Source organism: Sinohyriopsis cumingii, unplaced genomic scaffold (genome assembly GCF_028554795.1).
Source record: "Sinohyriopsis cumingii isolate HCF-2022 unplaced genomic scaffold, ASM2855479v2 utg003322l, whole genome shotgun sequence".
NCBI classification, from domain to species: Eukaryota; Metazoa; Mollusca; class Bivalvia; order Unionida; family Unionidae; genus Sinohyriopsis; species Sinohyriopsis cumingii.
Window position 1 is genome coordinate 152,397 of NW_028316456.1, and position 20,809 is coordinate 173,205.

The 20,809-nt window shown below is 35.0% G+C and overlaps 8 non-coding genes across 8 annotated transcripts; all 8 read left to right on the forward strand.

The window, feature by feature from the left end:
• Positions 1–1,621: 1,621 nt before the first annotated feature.
• On the forward strand, positions 1,622–1,693 carry Trnap-cgg (transfer RNA proline (anticodon CGG)). The gene has a single exon. It is a non-coding gene; the product is annotated as a tRNA-Pro (tRNA).
• Positions 1,694–3,458: 1,765 nt separating this feature from the next.
• Trnap-agg (transfer RNA proline (anticodon AGG)) lies at positions 3,459–3,530 on the forward strand. Its single transcript has one exon. It is a non-coding gene; the product is annotated as a tRNA-Pro (tRNA).
• A 4,506-nt stretch (positions 3,531–8,036) lies between these two features.
• On the forward strand, positions 8,037–8,108 carry Trnap-agg (transfer RNA proline (anticodon AGG)). Its single transcript has one exon. It is a non-coding gene; the product is annotated as a tRNA-Pro (tRNA).
• A 2,021-nt stretch (positions 8,109–10,129) lies between these two features.
• On the forward strand, positions 10,130–10,201 carry Trnap-cgg (transfer RNA proline (anticodon CGG)). Its single transcript has one exon. It is a non-coding gene; the product is annotated as a tRNA-Pro (tRNA).
• Positions 10,202–11,966: 1,765 nt separating this feature from the next.
• Trnap-agg (transfer RNA proline (anticodon AGG)) lies at positions 11,967–12,038 on the forward strand. The gene has a single exon. It is a non-coding gene; the product is annotated as a tRNA-Pro (tRNA).
• Positions 12,039–16,506: 4,468 nt separating this feature from the next.
• Positions 16,507–16,578, forward strand: Trnap-agg (transfer RNA proline (anticodon AGG)). Its single transcript has one exon. It is a non-coding gene; the product is annotated as a tRNA-Pro (tRNA).
• Positions 16,579–18,599: 2,021 nt separating this feature from the next.
• On the forward strand, positions 18,600–18,671 carry Trnap-cgg (transfer RNA proline (anticodon CGG)). The gene has a single exon. It is a non-coding gene; the product is annotated as a tRNA-Pro (tRNA).
• A 1,765-nt stretch (positions 18,672–20,436) lies between these two features.
• On the forward strand, positions 20,437–20,508 carry Trnap-agg (transfer RNA proline (anticodon AGG)). The gene has a single exon. It is a non-coding gene; the product is annotated as a tRNA-Pro (tRNA).
• Positions 20,509–20,809: the final 301 nt, after the last annotated feature.

Here is a 20,809-nt window from a genome sequence, read left to right on the forward strand (position 1 = left end):
ATGTCTGCAAGCTAATATTCGTCAAAAGACATTGAAAATTTCATACAGGAGATATATAGACATTTCAATTTATCATGCTTTACAAATGGTATGACCATGGCCAACAACAAGAGTAAACAGATACATTTCTAATCTATCTACGGTGCACAATTGTATCCCATGTATAACGATATAAGCATGGAAATGTAAAAAAGGATTATCAGTGCTAATACTTAACGAATTAAATATATGAAGACCTATCCGAGATGATGCTACACGTCTCTTCTTCCAAATATCTACAGCAATCATAGCCAAAATCACGCCTACAAATCTAGACCAAGAGTGTTTAATAAAAGTCGTTAGGCACGTGGTAAAGATTATTTACACACATTGTCATGCGAAACCTTTTGGTGCATATAACAGCAGTGCACCATTCAAAGCATCGATTATCTCTTCTGTTCCATTTGATACCATGCCTCTGGGACGTTGAATCGACAGCAATGAAAATGCGTCAGCCGCCATAATTCTAGTTGGAGAGTTCATTCTTTGACACTACTCGAAGGTTAATTCCAGCTTAGATATTTTTTTATACTCCAAATACCGGAAGGAATGACTCAAGGTTTTACATTTCCATGAAGGCAACACTCAGTTTCATTGATTACAAGAGAAGCTGGCTTTTTCTTCCGAGTTATCTATAGGAATTCCATGCGCTAAACAACAGTGATGTGAAGCGATTTTGATTTTGAACGTAGCTTTAACAGTTTTTCAGTCATATCGCTTCGATACCTGCAATGTGCCACTTTATAGTGATGTCTAGCAGTGGGGCATCATGCCGCAGACATGTATTATGATATCCCACCCAGTCACATTATCCTAACACCAGGCCGACCAGTCCTAACACTAACCTCTTAATGCTGAGCGCCAAAAGAGGCATCTGGTAGTACCATTTGTGTAAGTACTCCATGTAATATTTGAATACAGTAGTTAAAGAACCCCAAAGCTGAATTAGAAGTATTAACATATATTGTTATGCATCTCTTTATTGAATTGGGAGAAAGGGATGGTATTATTATTGTGTTGAAAAAATATGCTACAGATAATAATTCATTTCTTAATTGTTATGACGAAAATATATTTATTTGTTCAAGTGTATAGTTGGTCCTAATAATTTATATGATCGGCTATGATGAAAGCATTTCCTGTTGGTCGAATTAAACGGATATATTCATACGTCTTAAAATGGCTATATTTTGGTAGCTGACCCTGATGAAACTGAAAATCTACACAATGCTCACAATGGTTACTGACTAGTTCCTGAACGTTAACTACTAAGAAGGAATGTCTAAGCAACTTTTAAAAAAGAACAGTAAACGAACTAGTGTTTTAACAGTATGAAGCTGGGATGGTGTTGTATTTAGCGAAGACACATTTTGTGGACTTTTCGTAAGTGGTTTTTTGACACTTATCATATGTCAATGTCATTTATATATTCTGCCACGCTGTATCATAAAACTTGACCGTAAGCTAGCAAAACCATACAGTAATGACAAAATCCACTGAGGTATGCTGCATTAAATGTTTAGCCAACACTATTAAACTTGTCATACAGGCAATTATCGGAACAGATATAATTTTTAACTACGGCTCGTTGGTCTAGGGGTATGATTCTCGCTTCGGGTGCGAGAGGTCCCGGGTTCAAATCCCGGACGAGCCCAATATTTTATTATGTTTCACGTCGCCCACTTTGTCTCTATCGTTACTATAATGCCGAATCTTTCTTCACTTTTTTCTAAACTCTTCATTTTAATTGTTTCAAATAGCACAAAACATCTCACCGCTAAACCTGGTCACATGCACTAATACATATATGTAACTAAAAGTATATATCTACACAAAGGTCTGATTAACATTTGTGTACAATGACATATTGACAAAAACATCAGTGCAAGACAAATGTGTGCCTAAAGAGTGACTGGTGTATTCGACAGCATAAATCGTTGGTCAAAGGAACTAGTTATATCTTTGGGTATCATAACTCTCGTTCAGCATGTAATTCAGTAACAGGAAGGTCTAAACATTAGACACCTGGCCTGCACTAATGACAACGAAATAGAATCGTAAATATTGTGACTGAATGTGTGATATTTGGTCACACATTTTCAATACAAAGAATTATGTGAATGTGACTTGGTGCTATATCAGTTATTTATAAAAGAAAACGAGACGATATTCGCATGAAAAATTAGCGTCCTCTTTGTATTTATATACGATAGTACAACCAAACCTGTAAACAAATATTCTACAAAAAAGACATTAAGAACTATATACACAAGGTATATTGAAAATTAAATCTCATCGAACTTTGCTGATGACATGATCAAGGCCATCATCAAGAGCACACATAGAAATGATGATTGGTATAACAGCTATAAAACGAGAAGGTACTCATTTCTTATCTCTGTGCGACGCACGATTTTATCCCATGTATGATGGTTTTAGTTCTAAAGATGTCCATTTTCTATAGCTGTCAGACTTGTAATATAGATAAGCAGATTAGCTTGCGCATGTCACGTATAAGTCTAGACAAGTGAAAACAGCAATGACAATTCGATAATCAATAGTATGTATCTTTCATCTAATAACGTCATATCTACATGACGATATTCAGATTAAATAATATCAAAGAAAGTAGAAATTGAACAATTTGTTACATTGTTTCGATGAGATAATACATCACATTAATCAGTCGAGTAATATTGCCTTTCAACACCAATTACTACATAGTCGTTGAAACACCTATATTCTTCAATGAGTGTTCCCAAAACTTAACAGAAATTTCAACAATCTGGAACACACAAAAACAATTGGATGCAGACCTTTCTGTTTCTCTTATGGCGCTAAATAAGTTGTAGTAGATTTTGTTGTTATCGAATAATGGTTTTCAGACATCGTAGCGATATGTCTGAAAAATTCATAACATTGAAGTAATGTATCATTGACCAGTATCCACCATAACTAAATATCACTTTGCATTAAATTGCAAAGACTATTCGTTGCTGTAAGCCGAAGGATGGAAACAAAATACAAAGAATGCGTGACATAATTCTGCTCATCGTGAAATATAGTATACATGTAATGCATTGAACATGTAAAGCTTTATCATTTGATTTATATATTCTGTTTATCAATGTTTCAAAAGTCTGTTTCAGTATTTTGATGCAATTTAACCTTTAAATACTATTACAAAATGTCCTTTATCATACATCTGATCGTCACTGATAAGTTCAGTTTTAGCACATTTCACAAGCGTTATCTTGTCAGTCGTCATTACCCAACGTCATCTATGGATTTTGCAACGCTGTATCATAAAACATGAAAGTAACTTGGTGCAGGTATACATCAATGATAAAAAGATAGAGATATGCTGCATTATACTATACAACTTCCATCATTAATCTTCACATTCTCTTTTTCGACACGGCTCGTTGGTCTAGGGGTATGATTCTCGCTTAGGGTGCGAGAGGTCCCGGGTTCAAATCCCGGACGATCCCAACGTTTTTAATCATGTTTCTACTTCGTCCACTTTGTCTCGATGTTTGCAAATATTCTTCAAGAGACATTAAACAATATATATGAGATTAATGGATATTTCAATCGTATTTGACTTTACATATGACATGAATGTGACCAACATAAAGAGTACACAATGTGATAACTGATAGAGCATTACAAAACGAGAACGAGTTCATATCTAATGTATCCACGATGCATGATTTTATCCATTGTATGATGCTATAAACAAGAGAATATAACAAGGGATCATCAGTCCTAATATATACTTAAGGAATTATATATATATATATATATATATATATATATATATATATATATATATAGATATAGATATAGATATAGATAATGATATAGATATATAATTGTTTGTGTGAGTGTGATTTGAATTTTTAACGTAGCTTTAACAATCTTTTGAGTCATATCGCTACGATGTCCGCAGTGATGTCTAGCACCGGGGCATCATGACACAGACATGTAGCATGATGTCCCACTCAGTCACATTATCCTGAAACAAGGTCAACCAGTCCTATATCTAACCTCTTAATGCTGAGCGACTAGCGATTTATGCCGATAAATCAGTCTTTCACCCGTGATGAAGCTGATTCTCTGATGAGGGGCTGATACCACAACATCGTCCATCAGTATCAACACAGATTTGTGGTGTTGATTTATCGGACTATTTGCGAGGCAGCTGTTAATACCATTTTTATGTCCTTTGTACGACTCGCCCGTGATTTGAAACTCGAACCTCCCGCATCCGAGGCGGACGCTCAAACCACTAGCCCACCGGAGCGGTCCAACACGGTAAAGAAACTTATTGCAATAGCAAAATGTGTACTGCTTTTAGGGATTCTATTATAAGCCGTCGAAATCAAAACATTAAAGAAACTTCGATTAAAGCCTTCAACTTAATTGATCTCTTATTCGTTGTTTTTTGATAATTTGTAGACTGTTAAACAAAATTAAAAGAACTACATTTTGAAAACAAATAATTCAAGGTATTAGTATACGGCTTGATTGTGTTCACTTTCGAAAGAACACAATATTGAAGCAAGTAAAACTGAACAGTACACTTTATAGTCAAATTTCTTTTCACATTAGATTGCGAAGACAATGTGTAGCTGTAAGCCGGTGGATAGGAAATTACGTCATAGTATAGATGCGTGAAAATTCTGCAGACTTTAAAGTACAATATACAGGTAAGGCATTGAAACAATACGCAATAACCATTTGACTTGTTTATTCTCTTTATCAATTCTTTTACAATTATTTTTGTCCAGCCATTGCGCGCGCATTTTAATTTTACCTTAATTGTAAGAAATATTCTTAAATCTCTGAACGTCACTAAGTTTATTTTGGGCACTTTTCATAAGTGAGTTGTTGTCATTTATAATCAGTCAATGTTATGTATAGATTTGGCCACGAAGTATCATAAATCATGAATGTAACCAAGTAAACACATACATCATTGATAAATCAATCGAGTTATGCTGCATTAAAATGTACACCTTACAAAATTAAACTTGATACGCATGTTATTATCGGAAAAATCTTATTTTCAACACGGCTTGTTGATATAGGGGTGTTATTCTTGCATAGGGAGCGAGAAGTCCCGAACGAGCGCAACAGTTTATCATGTGTTATGCTGCCCAATTTGTGGTGATCGATACAATAATGTTGAATTTTTCTTCACTTTAAATTTCTAAACTCACTATCTGTTTAATTGCTTCAAGGAGCACAAACGTCTAACAGCTAGGCTAGTCTCTGCATGAATTAAATATATGTAATGAAATATATATTTATACACTAAGCTCGATCAACACCTGTGTACAATGACAGATTGATGATAAATGTATAATCATTACATACATGTCCTTCCCTAATTGACTATGAAACGGCATCGTAAATTATGTGACAACGTATGCGATTTTGCTTCACACTTTTAAGTACAAAGAATCATGTGACTGAGTTGGTGTTATTCCACTTATTTATAAGAACAAGGTTGACAACATACGCTTGAAAACTTAGCGTCCTCAGTGTAGATACAGAAGATAGCTTAAACAATCCTACAAGCAAAAAGATCTTTAAAACTATATTCACTTTACAGATGAAATGACCATGGTCAACATCAAAAGTACACAGACAAGATGATAACTGATTTAATGTATACAAAACGAGTTCATTCCTAATCCAAATACGATGAACAATTTTATGTCATGCATGATAATATAAACAACTTTAAAAAGGGACTATGAATGCTAATAGATAATTAAATAGATAATCTCTTCTTTTCCAAATGAAACCAAACCTCTAGGACGTTGTATCGACAGGAAGTAATGAACATGCTTCAGTCACCTAAATTACAGTTTAATAAGTAATCTTTTTGCAACTACTGGAAGGATAATTCTAGCCAAAATATTTTTTATCTACTCTGTCCGAGAGAGTGACTCACGTTTCCATAAAGGTTACATTCTTTTGCTTTCATTACAAGATGAGCTGAGCTTTTCTTGCGAGTCATCTATCGAAATTCCATGCGGTAATCCAAACAAAATAGCATTGTATTTCAAAGTCCAAGAGGAAACACATAGAGTCTTTTCAATTAGCTTCTTTATTTTCAGAGAGATCGTAGCAAAATACAAACGCTGGCAATCTTGTCTTTGAAAAGTGCGTTCCGATTTCCCACCGTTCTGAGTCCAAACTAATGGCCCGACACGCCCATTCTGTCTAGAATCCATCAAAAACCTCCTTAGACACTGCAGACCCGTTGGTCTTGAAGTTTTGGTCCTTTACCACGGGAGACTATATTGATCGGAGGCATGTTCACCACTGACAGCGGCACACAGGTTATACAAAATCGCACATTGAATCCCAGATTATGCATCCCAGATATCAACTTCAGTCAAAATCAGAGCTCAAAATCCAGGCCCATTGTGAAACCTCCAAATTCACACTTCCAGAATCAGACCTTCAGATTCAGACCACTCTACGGCTTAAGATAACTCCTGCAAAGTGGAATGCTCCAAAATAAAATGTGTTGCTTAATGATATTACTGTGTGACTTGACTTTAAAAATACCCTGATCATGGTGCAATCCACGGCTAGAGAATTCAAGGTAATTTATCTTCCCACTTGAAGCACTTTGCTCGTGCAGCATTGGGTGAACCGAACAGCGTATTTGGATATACCTTAAAACGTCAATAAACGACTCTCGGGGGTAACGCTGTACGGGGAAAAGAAATTTGAGGACATTTTACTTAAGGTATAATGCGTAATCATTAATTACACATACAAATTACTTGACAGTCGACTTTAAGAAAACAAATGAATCAAAGGACCTAATATGAACTAACCAAAGGCTATATATGATGAAAATAATATGGTCATTATGATTTACATATAGGAGATCCATGCTATATTTATATCAGAAAGCCTATAAACAATATAACATTAAACAGATTCATTTCATTGGAGTGAGAAACTGGCGAGCATTCCATAAACACGAGGTGAGGTCTGCAAAGACACATTAGCATGCAAAATGTTTTGTTATATAAGATAAAAGCTATGCAACATTCAACGGAAAGTTCTCTCTTCTGTTGGAACTTACACCATGTCTCTGGGAATATCACTTGACAGAAAGCAATACAAAAGCTTCAACCACCTCAATTCTAGTTGTAAAGGTAATGTTTTTGCAACTACAAGATGGTAATTCCAGCTGAAATAATGTTATACTCACTCTGAATACCTGATTGAATGACTCAATGTTTCACGCTTCCATGAAGGTAACACTCTTTTGCTTTCATTGCTAGACGAGCGGGTTTTTCCATTCGAGTCATCAATCGAAATTTCATGCGCTAAACACAACGAAATGTTATTGTATTTATAAGTCCAAAAGTAACTACACCAAATCTTTTCTATTAGTATCTTTAGTTTACGTGAGATTACAAAGTATACACGATGACAACATTGCCTTTTACAAGCGCGATCCAGTGTTTAATGGACTAATTATATGATACTGTCCATTTATATGTACATTTCCTAGTTCTGTGGAATTCCAACTTTAAAACACAAATACAGCTACTTTGATAATAACTAAAACATGACAAAAACAAAAATACCAAAGAAAACTGGAAACAAATTTTGATGCAATAACAACAAATGGCTATTGCTATCAGGGAATTCTATTTTAGAAGCGGTTACAATGAAAACATTAAAGAAAATCTAATATGGGCATGTACCATTCAAATGTAACTTCGATGATCACCAATAAATTCAGTTTGAGCTCTTTTTATAAACGTTATCTTGTCAATCGTCATTTACTCAATGTCATTCATAGATTTTGCGACGCTGGATCATACACATGAACGTAACCTGGTGAAGGCATACAGCAATAATAAATAAAGCGAGGTATGCATCATTACAACGTACAACATCCATCTTTAAACTTGACATTCATACAATTATCGGAACAGACATTTCATCATCACGGCTCGTTGGTCTAGGGGTATGATTCTCGCTTAGGGTGCGAGAGGTCCCGGGTTCAAATCCCGGACGAGCCCAACATTTTATCATGTTTTAATTTGCCCACTTTGTCGCCATCGATAATATCCTACTTTACTAAAACTTATTAAGCCCACATTTTGTTTTAATTCCTTTAAAGAGCAAAAGCGTCTAACAGCCAAGCCAGATAAGCAATGAAATATACATTTCTTCACTAAGCTCTGAGTAACACCTGTACACAATGACAATCTGATATTGATAACAAAGAATTGTCAATGTAGTGTCATCGTAAATTATCTGACTACATATATGGTATATTATTGCACATTTTTCAGTGGAAAGTAATTATGTGAATACGAGTTGTTGGTATACCAATTTTGTTTTATATAAAATCAAGGGTGCCAAAATACGCTTGAAAAATCAGCGTCCTCAATGTAGCTATAGCGGTTCTTATAATCATGTCTGCAAGCTAATATTCGTCAAAAGACATTGAAAATTTCATACAGGAGATATATAGACATTTCAATTTATCATGCTTTACAATTGGTATGACCATGGCCAACAACAAGAGTAAACAGATACATTTCTAATCTATCTACGGTGCACAATTGTATCCCATGTATAACGATATAAGCAAGGAAATGTAAAAAAGGATTATCAGTGCTAATACTTAACGAATTAAATATATGAAGACCTATCCGAGATGATGCTACACGTCTCTTCTTCCAAATATCTACAGCAATCATAGCCAAAATCACGCCTACAAATCTAGACCAAGAGTGTTTAATAAAAGTGGTTAGGCACGTGGTAAAGATTATTTACACACATTGTCATGCGAAACCTTTTGGTGCATATAACAGCAGTGCACCATTCAAAGCATCGATTATCTCTTCTGTTCCATTTGATACCATGCCTCTGGGACGTTGAATCGACAGCAATGAAAATGCGTCAGCCGCCATAATTTCTAGTTGGAGAGTTCATTCTTTGACACTACTCGAAGGTTAATTCCAGCTTAGATATTTTTTTATACTCCAAATACCGGAAGGAATGACTCAAGGTTTTACATTTCCATGAAGGCAACACTCAGTTTCATTGATTACAAGAGAAGCTGGCTTTTTCTTCCGAGTTATCTATAGGAATTCCATGCGCTAAACAACAGTGATGTGATGCGATTTTGATTTTGAACGTAGCTTTAACAGTTTTTCAGTCATATCGCTTCGATACCTGCAATGTGCCACTTTATAGTGATGTCTAGCAGTGGGGCATCATGCCGCAGACATGTATTATGATATCCCACCCAGTCACATTATCCTAACACCAGGCCGACCAGTCCTAACACTAACCTCTTAATGCTGAGCGCCAAAAGAGGCATCTGGTAGTACCATTTGTGTAAGTACTCCATGTAATATTTGAATACAGTAGTTAAAGAACCCCAAAGCTGAATTAGAAGTATTAACATATATTGTTATGCATCTCTTTATTGAATTGGGATAAAGGGATGGTATTATTATTGTGTTGAAAAAATATGCTAAAGATAATAATTCATTTCTTAATTGTTATGACGAAAATATATTTATTTGTTCAAGTGTATAGTTGGTCCTAATAATTTATATGATCGGCTATGATGAAAGCATTTCCTGTTGGTCGAATTAAACGGATATATTCATACGTCTTAAAATGGCTATATTTTGGTAGCTGACCCTGATGAAACTGAAAATCTACACAATGCTCACAATGGTTACTGACTAGTTCCTGAACGTTAACTGCTAAGAAGGAATGTCTAAGCAACTTTTAAAAAAGAACAGTAAACGAACTAGTGTTTTAACAGTATGAAGCTGGGATGGTGTTGTATTTAGCGAAGACACATTTTGTGGACTTTTCGTAAGTGGTTTTTTGACACTTATCATATGTCAATGTCATTTATATATTCTGCCACGCTGTATCATAAAACTTGACCGTAAGCTAGCAAAACCATACAGTAATGACAAAATCCACTGAGGTATGCTGCATTAAATGTTTAGCCAACACTATTAAACTTGTCATACAGGCAATTATCGGAACAGATATAATTTTTAACTACGGCTCGTTGGTCTAGGGGTATGATTCTCGCTTCGGGTGCGAGAGGTCCCGGGTTCAAATCCCGGACGAGCCCAATATTTTATTATGTTTCACGTCGCCCACTTTGTCTCTATCGTTACTATAATGCCGAATCTTTCTTCACTTTTTTCTAAACTCTTCATTTTAATTGTTTCAAATAGCACAAAACATCTCACCGCTAAACCTGGTCACATGCACTAATACATATATGTAACTAAAAGTATATATCTACACAAAGGTCTGATTAACATTTGTGTACAATGACATATTGACAAAAACATCAGTGCAAGACAAATGTGTGCCTAAAGAGTGACAGGTGTATTCGACAGCATAAATCGTTGGTCAAAGGAACTAGTTATATCTTTGGGTATCATAACTCTCGTTCAGCATGTAATTCAGTAACAGGAAGGTCTAAACATTAGACACCTGGCCTGCACTAATGACAACGAAATAGAATCGTAAATATTGTGACTGAATGTGTGATATTTGGTCACACATTTTCAATACAAAGAATTATGTGAATGTGACTTGGTGCTATATCAGTTATTTATAAAAGAAAACGAGACGATATTCGCATGAAAAATTAGCGTCCTCTTTGTATTTATATACGATAGTACAACCAAACCTGTAAACAAATATTCTACAAAAAAGACATTAAGAACTATATACACAAGGTATATTGAAAATTAAATCTCATCGAACTTTGCTGATGACATGATCAAGGCCATCATCAAGAGCACACATAGAAATGATGATTGGTATAACAGCTATAAAACGAGAAGGTACTCATTTCTTATCTCTGTGCGACGCACGATTTTATCCCATGTATGATGGTTTTAGTTCTAAAGATGTCCATTTTCTATAGCTGTCAGAATTGTAATATAGATAAGCAGATTAGCTTGCGCATGTCACGTATAAGTCTAGACAAGTGAAAACAGCAATGACAATTCGATAATCAATAGTATGTATCTTTCATCTAATAACGTCATATCTACATGACGATATTCAGATTAAATAATATCAAAGAAAGTAGAAATTGAACAATTTGTTACATTGTTTCGATGAGATAATACATCACATTAATCAGTCGAGTAATATTGCCTTTCAACACCAATTACTACATAGTTGTTGAAAAACCTATATTCTTCAATGAGTGTTCCCAAAACTTAACAGAAATTTCAACAATCTGGAACACACAAAAACAATTGGATGCAGATCTTTCTGTTTCTCTTATGGCGCTAAATAAGTTGTAGTAGATTTTGTTGTTATCGAATAATGGTTTTCAGACATCGTAGCGATATGTCTGAAAAATTCATAACATTGAAGTAATGTATCATTGACCAGTATCCACCATAACTAAATATCACTTCGCATTAAATTGCAAAGACTATTCGTTGCTGTAAGCCGAAGGATGGAAACAAAATACAAAGAATGCGTGACATAATTCTGCTCATCGTGAAATATAGTATACATGTAATGCATTGAACATGTAAAGCTTTATCATTTGATTTATATATTCTGTTTATCAATGTTTCAAAAGTCTGTTTCAGTATTTTGATGCAATTTAACCTTTAAATACTATTACAAAATGTCCTTTATCATACATCTGATCGTCACTGATAAGTTCAGTTTTAGCACATTTCACAAGCGTTATCTTGTCAGTCGTCATTACCCAACGTCATCTATGGATTTTGCAACGCTGTATCATAAAACATGAAAGTAACTTGGTGCAGGTATACATCAATGATAAAAAGATGGAGATATGCTGCATTATACTATACAACTTCCATCATTAATCTTCACATTCTCTTTTTCGACACGGCTCGTTGGTCTAGGGGTATGATTCTCGCTTAGGGTGCGAGAGGTCCCGGGTTCAAATCCCGGACGAGTCCAACGTTTTTAATCATGTTCCTACTTCGTCCACTTTGTCTCGATGTTTGCAAATATTCTTCAAGAGACATTAAACAATATATATGAGATTGATGGATATTTCAATCGTATTTGACTTTACATATGACATGAATGTGACCAACATAAAGAGTACACAATGTGATAACTGATAGAGCATTACAAACCGAGAACGAGTTCATATCTAATGTATCCACGATGCATGATTTTATCCATTGTATGATGCTATAAACAAGAGAATATAACAAGGGATCATCAGTCCTAATATATACTTAAGGAATTATATATATATATATATATATATATATATATATATATATATATATATAATTGTGTGTGTGAGTGTGATTTGAATTTTTAACGTAGCTTTGACAATCTTTTGAGTCATATCGCTACGATGTCCGCAGTGATGTCTAGCACCGGGGCATCATGACACAGACATGTAGCATGATGTCCCACTCAGTCACATTATCCTGAAACAAGGTCAACCAGTCCTATATCTAACCTCTTAATGCTGAGCGACTAGCGAGGTATGCCGATAAATCAGTCTTTCACCCGTGATGATGCTGATTCTCTGATGAGGGGCTGATACCACAACATCGTCCATCAGTATCAACACAGATTTGTGGTGTTGATTTATCGGACTATTTGCGAGGCAGCTGTTAATACCATTTTTATGTCCTTTGTACGACTCGCCCGTGAATTGAAACTCCAGCCTCCCGCATCCGAGGCGGACGCTCAAACCACTAGCCCACCGGAGCGGTCCAACACGGTAAAGAAACTTATTGCAATAGCAAAATGTGTACTGCTTTTAGGGATTCTATTATAAGCCGTCGAAATCAAAACATTAAAGAAACTTCGATTAAAGCCTTCAACTTAATTGATCTCTTATTCGTTGTTTTTTGATAATTTGTAGACTGTTAAACAAAATTAAAAGAACTACATTTTGAAAACAAATAATTCAAGGTATTAGTATACGGCTTGATTGTGTTCACTTTCGAAAGAACACAATATTGAAGCAAGTAAAACTGAACAGTACACTTTATAGTCAAATTTCTTTTCACATTAGATTGCGAAGACAATGTGTAGCTGTAAGCCGGTGGATAGGAAATTACGTCATAGTATAGATGCGTGAAAATTCTGCAGACTTTAAAGTACAATATACAGGTAAGGCATTGAAACAATACGCAATAACCATTTGACTTGTTTATTCTCTTTATCAATTCTTTTACAATTATTTTTGTCCAGCCATTGCGCGCGCATTTTAATTTTACCTTAATTGTAAGAAATATTCTTAAATCTCTGAACGTCACTAAGTTTATTTTGGGCACTTTTCATAAGTGAGTTGTTGTCATTTATAATCAGTCAATGTTATGTATAGATTTGGCCACGAAGTATCATAAATCATGAATGTAACCAAGTAAACACATACATCATTGATAAATCAATCGAGTTATGCTGCATTAAAATGTACACCTTACAAAATTAAACTTGATACGCATGTTATTATCGGAAAAATCTTATTTTCAACACGGCTTGTTGATATAGGGGTGTTATTCTTGCATAGGGAGCGAGAAGTCCCGAACGAGCGCAACAGTTTATCATGTGTTATGCTGCCCAATTTGTGGTGATCGATACAATAATGTTGAATTTTTCTTCACTTTAAATTTCTAAACTCACTATCTGTTTAATTGCTTCAAGGAGCACAAACGTCTAACAGCTAGGCTAGTCTCTGCATGAATTAAATATATGTAATGAAATATATATTTATACACTAAGCTCGATCAACACCTGTGTACAATGACAGATTGATGATAAATGTATAATCATTACATACATGTCCTTCCCTAATTGACTATGAAACGGCATCGTAAATTATGTGACAACGTATGCGATTTTGCTTCACACTTTTAAGTACAAAGAATCATGTGACTGAGTTGGTGTTATTCCACTTATTTATAAGAACAAGGTTGACAACATACGCTTGAAAACTTAGCGTCCTCAGTGTAGATACAGAAGATAGCTTAAATAATCCTACAAGCAAAAAGATCTTTAAAACTATATTCACTTTACAGATGAAATGACCATGGTCAACATCAAAAGTACACAGACAAGATGATAACTGATTTAATGTATACAAAACGAGTTCATTCCTAATCTAAATATGATGAACAATTTTATGTCATGCATGATAATATAAACAACTTTAAAAAGGGACTATGAATGCTAATAGATAATTAAATAGATAATCTCTTCTTTTCCAAATGAAACCAAACCTCTAGGACGTTGTATCGACAGGAAGTAATGAACATGCTTCAGTCACCTAAATTACAGTTTAATAAGTAATCTTTTTGCAACTACTGGAAGGATAATTCTAGCCAAAATATTTTTTATCTACTCTGTCCGAGAGAGTGACTCACGTTTCCATAAAGGTTACATTCTTTTGCTTTCATTACAAGATGAGCTGAGCTTTTCTTGCGAGTCATCTATCGAAATTCCATGCGGTAATCCAAACAAAATAGCATTGTATTTCAAAGTCCAAGAGGAAACACATAGAGTCTTTTCAATTAGCTTCTTTATTTTCAGAGAGATCGTAGCAAAATACAAACGCTGGCAATCTTGTCTTTGAAAAGTGCGTTCCGATTTCCCACCGTTCTGAGTCCAAACTAATGGCCCGACACGCCCATTCTGTCTAGAATCCATCAAAAACCTCCTTAGACACTGCAGACCCGTTGGTCTTGAAGTTTTGGTCCTTTACCACGGGAGACTATATTGATCGGAGGCATGTTCACCACTGACAGCGGCACACAGGTTATACAAAATCGCACATTGAATCCCAGATTATGCATCCCAGATATCAACTTCAGTCAAAATCAGAGCTCAAAATCCAGGCCCATTGTGAAACCTCCAAATTCACACTTCCAGAATCAGACCTTCAGATTCAGACCACTCTACGGCTTAAGATAACTCCTGCAAAGTGGAATGCTCCAAAATAAAATGTGTTGCTTAATGATATTACTGTGTGACTTGACTTTAAAAATACCCTGATCATGGTGCAATCCACGGCTAGAGAATTCAAGGTAATTTATCTTCCCACTTGAAGCACTTTGCTCGTGCAGCATTGGGTGAACCGAACAGCGTATTTGGATATACCTTAAAACGTCAATAAACGACTCTCGGGGGTAACGCTGTACGGGGAAAAGAAATTTGAGGACATTTTACTTAAGGTATAATGCGTAATCATTAATTACACATACAAATTACTTGACAGTCGACTTTAAGAAAACAAATGAATCAAAGGACCTAATATGAACTAACCAAAGGCTATATATGATGAAAACAATATGGTCATTATGATTTACATATAGGAGATCCATGCTATATTTATATCAGAAAGCCTATAAACAATATAACATTAAACAGATTCATTTCATTGGAGTGAGAAACTGGCGAGCATTCCATAAACACGAGGTGAGGTCTGCAAAGACACATTAGCATGCAAAATGTTTTGTTATATAAGATAAAAGCTATGCAACATTCAACGGAAAGTTCTCTCTTCTGTTGGAACTTACACCATGTCTCTGGGAATATCACTTGACAGAAAGCAATACAAAAGCTTCAACCACCTCAATTCTAGTTGTAAAGGTAATGTTTTTGCAACTACAAGATGGTAATTCCAGCTGAAATAATGTTATACTCACTCTGAATACCTGATTGAATGACTCAATGTTTCACGCTTCCATGAAGGTAACACTCTTTTGCTTTCATTGCTAGACGAGCGGGTTTTTCCATTCGAGTCATCAATCGAAATTTCATGCGCTAAACACAACGAAATGTTATTGTATTTATAAGTCCAAAAGTAACTACACCAAATCTTTTCTATTAGTATCTTTAGTTTACGTGAGATTACAAAGTATACACGATGACAACATTGCCTTTTACAAGCGCGATCCAGTGTTTAATGGACTAATTATATGATATTGTCCATTTATATGTACATTTCCTAGTTCTGTGGAATTCCAACTTTAAAACACAAATACAGCTACTTTGATAATAACTAAAACATGACAAAAACAAAAATACCAAAGAAAACTGGAAACAAATTTTGATGCAATAACAACAAATGGCTATTGCTATCAGGGAATTCTATTTTAGAAGCGGTTACAATGAAAACATTAAAGAAAATCTAATATGGGCATGTACCATTCAAATGTAACTTCGATGATCACCAATAAATTCAGTTTGAGCTCTTTTTATAAACGTTATCTTGTCAATCGTCATTTACTCAATGTCATTCATAGATTTTGCGACGCTGGATCATACACATGAACGTAACCTGGTGAAGGCATACAGCAATAATAAATAAAGCGAGGTATGCATCATTACAACGTACAACATCCATCTTTAAACTTGACATTCATACAATTATCGGAACAGACATTTCATCATCACGGCTCGTTGGTCTAGGGGTATGATTCTCGCTTAGGGTGCGAGAGGTCCCGGGTTCAAATCCCGGACGAGCCCAACATTTTATCATGTTTTAATTTGCCCACTTTGTCGCCATCGATAATATCCTACTTTACTAAAACTTATTAAGCCCACATTTTGTTTTAATTCCTTTAAAGAGCAAAAGCGTCTAACAGCCAAGCCAGATAAGCAATGAAATATACATTTCTTCACTAAGCTCTGAGTAACACCTGTACACAATGACAATCTGATATTGATAACAAAGAATTGTCAATGTAGTGTCATCGTAAATTATCTGACTACATATATGGTATATTATTGCACATTTTTCAGTGGAAAGTAATTATGTGAATACGAGTTGTTGGTATACCAATTTTGTTTTATATAAAATCAAGGGTGCCAAAATACGCTTGAAAAATCAGCGTCCTCAATGTAGCTATAGCGGTTCTTATAATCATGTCTGCAAGCTAATATTCGTCAAAAGACATTGAAAATTTCATACAGGAGATATATAGACATTTCAATTTATCATGCTTTACAAATGGTATGACCATGGCCAACAACAAGAGTAAACAGATACATTTCTAATCTATCTACGGTGCACAATTGTATCCCATGTATAACGATATAAGCATGGAAATGTAAAAAAGGATTATCAGTGCTAATACTTAACGAATTAAATATATGAAGACCTATCCGAGATGATGCTACACGTCTCTTCTTCCAAATATCTACAGCAATCATAGCCAAAATCACGCCTACAAATCTAGACCAAGAGTGTTTAATAAAAGTCGTTAGGCACGTGGTAAAGATTATTTACACACATTGTCATGCGAAACCTTTTGGTGCATATAACAGCAGTGCACCATTCAAAGCATCGATTATCTCTTCTGTTCCATTTGATACCATGCCTCTGGGACGTTGAATCGACAGCAATGAAAATGCGTCAGCCGCCATAATTTCTAGTTGGAGAGTTCATTCTTTGACACTACTCGAAGGTTAATTCCAGCTTAGATATTTTTTTATACTCCAAATACCGGAAGGAATGACTCAAGGTTTTACATTTCCATGAAGGCAACACTCAGTTTCATTGATTGCAAGAGAAGCTGGCTTTTTCTTCCGAGTTATCTATAGGAATTCCATGCGCTAAACAACAGTGATGTGATGCGATTTTGATTTTGAACGTAGCTTTAACAGTTTTTCAGTCATATCGCTTCGATACCTGCAATGTGCCACTTTATAGTGATGTCTAGCAGTGGGGCATCATGCCGCAGACATGTATTATGATATCCCACCCAGTCACATTATCCTAACACCAGGCCGACCAGTCCTAACACTAACCTCTTAATGCTGAGCGCCAAAAGAGGCATCTGGTAGTACCATTTGTGTAAGTACTCCATGTAATATTTGAATACAGTAGTTAAAGAACCCCAAAGCTGAATTAGAAGTATTAACATATATTGTTATGCATCTCTTTATTGAATTGGGATAAAGGGATGGTATTATTATTGTGTTGAAAAAATATGCTAAAGATAATAATTCATTTCTTAATTGTTATGACGAAAATATATTTATTTGTTCAAGTGTATAGTTGGTCCTAATAATTTATATGATCGGCTATGATGAAAGCATTTCCTGTTGGTCGAATTAAACGGATATATTCATACGTCTTAAAATGGCTATATTTTGGTAGCTGACCCTGATGAAACTGAAAATCTACACAATGCTCACAATGGTTACTGACTAGTTCCTGAACGTTAACTGCTAAGAAGGAATGTCTAAGCAACTTTTAAAAAAGAACAGTAAACGAACTAGTGTTTTAACAGTATGAAGCTGGGATGGTGTTGTATTTAGCGAAGACACATTTTGTGGACTTTTCGTAAGTGGTTTTTTGACACTTATCATATGTCAATGTCATTTATATATTCTGCCACGCTGTATCATAAAACTTGACCGTAAGCTAGCAAAACCATACAGTAATGACAAAATCCACTGAGGTATGCTGCATTAAATGTTTAGCCAACACTATTAAACTTGTCATACAGGCAATTATCGGAACAGATATAATTTTTAACTACGGCTCGTTGGTCTAGGGGTATGATTCTCGCTTCGGGTGCGAGAGGTCCCGGGTTCAAATCCCGGACGAGCCCAATATTTTATTATGTTTCACGTCGCCCACTTTGTCTCTATCGTTACTATAATGCCGAATCTTTCTTCACTTTTTTCTAAACTCTTCATTTTAATTGTTTCAAATAGCACAAAACATCTCACCGCTAAACCTGGTCACATGCACTAATACATATATGTAACTAAAAGTATATATCTACACAAAGGTCTGATTAACATTTGTGTACAATGACATATTGACAAAAACATCAGTGCAAGACAAATGTGTGCCTAAAGAGTGACAGGTGTATTCGACAGCATAAATCGTTGGTCAAAGGAACTAGTTATATCTTTGGGTATCATAACTCTCGTTCAGCATGTAATTCAGTAACAGGAAGGTCTAAACATTAGACACCTGGCCTGCACTAATGACAACGAAATAGAATCGTAAATATTGTGACTGAATGTGTGATATTTGGTCACACATTTTCAATACAAAGAATTATGTGAATGTGACTTGGTGCTATATCAGTTATTTATAAAAGAAAACGAGACGATATTCGCATGAAAAATTAGCGTCCTCTTTGTATTTATATACGATAGTACAACCAAACCTGTAAACAAATATTCTACAAAAAAGACATTAAGAACTATATACACAAGGTATATTGAAAATTAAATCTCATCGAACTTTGCTGATGACATGATCAAGGCCATCATCAAGAGCACACATAGAAATGATGATTGGTATAACAGCTATAAAACGAGAAGGTACTCATTTCTTATCTCTGTGCGACGCACGATTTTATCCCATGTATGATGGTTTTAGTTCTAAAGATGTCCATTTTCTATAGCTGTCAGAATTGTAATATAGGTAAGCAGATTAGCTTGCGCATGTCACGTATAAGTCTAGACAAGTGAAAACAGCAATGACAATTCGATAATCAATAGTATGTATCTTTCATCTAATAACGTCATATCTACATGACGATATTCAGATTAAATAATATCAAAGAAAGTAGAAATTGAACAATTTGTTACATTGTTTCGATGAGATAATACATCACATTAATCAGTCGAGTAATATTGCCTTTCAACACCAATTACTACATAGTTGTTGAAAAACCTATATTCTTCAATGAGTGTTCCCAAAACTTAACAGAAATTTCAACAATCTGGAACACACAAAAACAATTGGATGCAGATCTTTCTGTTTCTCTTATGGCGCTAAATAAGTTGTAGTAGATTTTGTTGTTATCGAATAATGGTTTTCAGACATCGTAGCGATATGTCTGAAAAATTCATAACATTGAAGTAATGTATCATTGACCAGTATCCACCATAACTAAATATCACTTCGCATTAAATTGCAAAGACTATTCGTTGCTGTAAGCCGAAGGATGGAAACAAAATACAAAGAATGCGTGACATAATTCTGCTCATCGTGAAATATAGTATACATGTAATGCATTGAACATGTAAAGCTTTATCATTTGATTTATATATTCTGTTTATCAATGTTTCAAAAGTCTGTTTCAGTATTTTGATGCAATTTAACCTTTAAATACTATTACAAAATGTCCTTTATCATACATCTGATCGTCACTGATAAGTTCAGTTTTAGCACATTTCACAAGCGTTATCTTGTCAGTCGTCATTACCCAACGTCATCTATGGATTTTGCAACGCTGTATCATAAAACATGAAAGTAACTTGGTGCAGGTATACATCAATGATAAAAAGATGGAGATATGCTGCATTATACTATACAACTTCCATCATTAATCTTCACATTCTCTTTTTCGACACGGCTCGTTGGTCTAGGGGTATGATTCTCGCTTAGGGTGCGAGAGGTCCCGGGTTCAAATCCCGGACGAGTCCAACGTTTTTAATCATGTTTCTACTTCGTCCACTTTGTCTCGATGTTTGCAAATATTCTTCAAGAGACATTAAACAATATATATGAGATTGATGGATATTTCAATCGTATTTGACTTTACATATGACATGAATGTGACCAACATAAAGAGTACACAATGTAATAACTGATAGAGCATTACAAACCGAGAACGAGTTCATATCTAATGTATCCACGATGCATGATTTTATCCATTGTATGATGCTATAAACAAGAGAATATAACAAGGGATCATCAGTCCTAATATATACTTAAGGAATTATA